Source organism: Rattus norvegicus, chromosome 15 (assembly GCF_036323735.1).
Source record: "Rattus norvegicus strain BN/NHsdMcwi chromosome 15, GRCr8, whole genome shotgun sequence".
In the NCBI taxonomy this organism is placed as follows: domain Eukaryota; kingdom Metazoa; phylum Chordata; class Mammalia; order Rodentia; family Muridae; genus Rattus; species Rattus norvegicus.
In genome coordinates, this window is record NC_086033.1 from 30,962,340 (window position 1) to 30,965,657 (window position 3,318).

Sequence of the window (3,318 nt, forward strand, 5' to 3'; positions counted from 1 at the left end):
TATGTCTGTGGTTTTGGTTTCTCATTGCTTAAATGTTTTATGTTTCATGTTCAAAAGAGAAAATAGTAAAAAGTTTATCTGCTTGTCGTTCACACCTTGATTTGGTTTTAACTCATTTCAAAAAAGGAACAAGTGAATAAAAAGCAGTTTCAATCGGCCCTTGGAGCCTTGCACCTGTAGCTAGGAGCCTAGGTCAGCTGGAGAAGCTGCCCGGGGATGAGCGTCTGCATGAGCTGATTATTAGACTTAGCAGGTGACAAGGTGCTTCTCTTAAAATCAAAGCTAGAAAAATCAAAATGGTGTTTTGTCTAAATATTAAAGATATGTGTAGCCACTTCAATTTTGTTTCTGATTGGTTCTAAATGTATAAATGTTCTCTACATGCCTTGGTTATGGACTATTGGCTTTTAAGTTATTGGATATGGTTAAAAAAATTTAACATTGGTAACAGAAAGTTGACATAAAACTGGTAATTTGGATGGAGTCATTCTGGACAACACATGGCATGAGCCAACCTAGGGAAACAGGTCTAAATTGGGATAATATTTTTATGGAACTCTTATCCTAGAAACCAGGCCTCTAAATGATTTTAAGGCAATGTCTCTTTGTTGAGGTATTGGAGACTGTACCATCATGCGTTCATACGTAGGAATTGGCAGTCAAACCTTGTATAGACTCGGTGTCTTGGAGACTGGATTTTGGAGACTAGATTGTTTGTTGGAGGTTGAGTTTTGCTTTCCAAAGTTGTTGTTTGCCCTGAAGTTATCTGTATTTTGATGCTAATTCCACTGCCCCAAGGACAGCTGCCTAGTCATGTACTCAGAACTCTGGTTCCTAACAGCTGAAGCTTCCAGACTCATAGGCGAACAAGATGAGGTGCCCACCACATGTCGACAAAGGCTCAACTTCCACAATCTCCTAAAGTAAAGCCGTCTGGCCCCTACCCTTTCATCCCTGGGCTTTTGGGAGGAATGGTAAGGTGACCCAAGGTAGCCATCTCAATGATGGGCAACTTCCTCTAGCCCCTAACCAACCTAAGACACGGGGCCTTGAGGACGACAAGGTGACCCTACAACGGGTAAGGCTGGGGTTTGAGAGGTCGATCCTAAGACAGAGATGGCTACACCTCTTTCGGCCATTTGCTCCTCTGCCCAGTTTCTCCCTGGATATCTTAATGGTCTTCTATAAAAGAAAACAGGGGGAGATGTAGGGAGCCATTCTGAGCTTTACAGTCACAAAGGATGTGGGGAGCAGGTGTGGCGGCAGTCCCAAGATGGCGCCCAGGACTGCAGCTAAGTCTCATGATTAGCACCTGACTTCCTCACACACCTGAAACTAGCCCCATCCATTGTGAGAGCTGCGCAGGCGCACCATGACGCAAGATCAGGCCATGTGACGTGGACTTATGAACTGAGACTACGCAGTCTGGATTGAGGAGGTGGAGTTGAGGAAGGATATAAGGGAGTGTGCTCGTGGGCTGTGTGGAGAAAAGGGAAGAAAAGAGAGATTGCTGTTTGCATGCAGAAAGAAAGGTTCCTGAATAAACTGCTTTGAGAAAAACGCTGTGGTGTCGCTCCTTTCTGCGGGACGGAGACGGAGGCGACACTCTGAGCAGGTGTTATCTATATATTCCAGATTTCTATATGTAACAACAATTAAAGAAAAGGCAGCAAGACAACATGACTTGGGGGAGGGGCTATGTAGAAGAAGTTGAAGAGAGAAAGGGATATGTTTTCGTTCTTTGTTAGATTTTTTGTTATTTTTTGTTTGTTTTGTTTTTAGAGATCTATGGATCTTGGGAGCAGGGTGGTCAGCCCAGATAAACACTTAATTTAAGCTATATTACCATATGTATACATATATATGCATATATATAATACTCATTTTCATTTTATGTATTTTGTGTACATTGATACTGATATGCTTCCTTAAGACATTTTTCAGACAGAGTCACATAATTCCACATTCTTCCATCTCCCTCCTATGTTGACCTCACCACCCCTCCCGGCCATCTCCCTTCATATTCCCTGTGTCTCCATTACATTTTGCTTGCCTTCCTCTTCCCATCTCTAGTGCTTCTCCCCAGCCACACGTTCCATTGTACCTTTCTGGCCTCTGTGGTGACTCCAGGTCACACACTTCCGTCTGAAGGTGTGGAGTTAGGAGCCTCTGCAGTTTCCACTGAGGTTAGGACTTCAGGACTTCAGGGGCAGAACATGTGGCCTTTGTTTTTCTGGGACTCAGTCAGCACATTTACAAGAAACTTTTCTGGTTCCATCACCTAACTACAACCTTTATGATGCCATTTTCCTCTGCATTGAAGAATATTCCATACTATGTAGGCACCACAGTTTCATTATCCATTCACCAGATGAAGGACATTTATGTTGTCTCCCTTTCCTAGTTACCGCAGTGGACATAGGTAAGCATCTGTGGAGTGGGACAGATACCAAGAAATGGCATAGCTGGGTCCTGTGGTAGATTGAGTGTTCCTGTTTTAAAGATTCTCCACACTGGTTTCCCAGAAGAATTTCACCAATCATTATTCCCCTGAGAATGAGTGCAGGTTCCTTTACCCTCTATGCAACCTCCCCACCATTTGTTGTGTGGTGTTTTATAGATTTTACATATTCTGATTGGTGTCAGATGAGATCTCAACCTTTTTTTAATTTGTATTTTCCTAATTTCTAAGATTAATGAACAATTTTGAGATTTTTTAAAGCCATTTTTGTTTCTTCTATTGAGAACTCTGTCTAGACACTCTTCTGACCATTGGCATTTCCTCCAACAAGAAGTGAATGCCTAGTTTAATAGGCTTGTGAGGATGGCCTGAAATCACGTTTGTTGTTGGTGTCAGTCCACTAGGGGGCACTGCAGAGTTCCTAAAATTACTTTTTCTTAAGTCACCCTGAGGTCTGAAGCACTGAGAAGAGACATAAGGACATAAGGCAATCCATTACCAAAGCAAGAGGTACAGGCGATGAGGTGTAGTTCACCTGGGTTATTAACGCTCAATCATTCTGTAGACAGCCACAGATATCTAGAGCCTGTTTTCTGGATCCATGGTTCTATAAATCTATTTTAAGAATAATTCTCTGAACCTATATAAACAAAATAGAATTACTAGGCATTATGACAATGGACACTCAAGAGAAAATTACTTTTTTTTAAAATTTCTGTTAGGTTTATGTCTATAATTCACTAAACTCAACAAACTGGAATTATTCCAATACAATTCATATCACACACATGTGAATGAACATACACACACACACACACACACACACACACACACACACACGAGTGATTAGTTTTTCC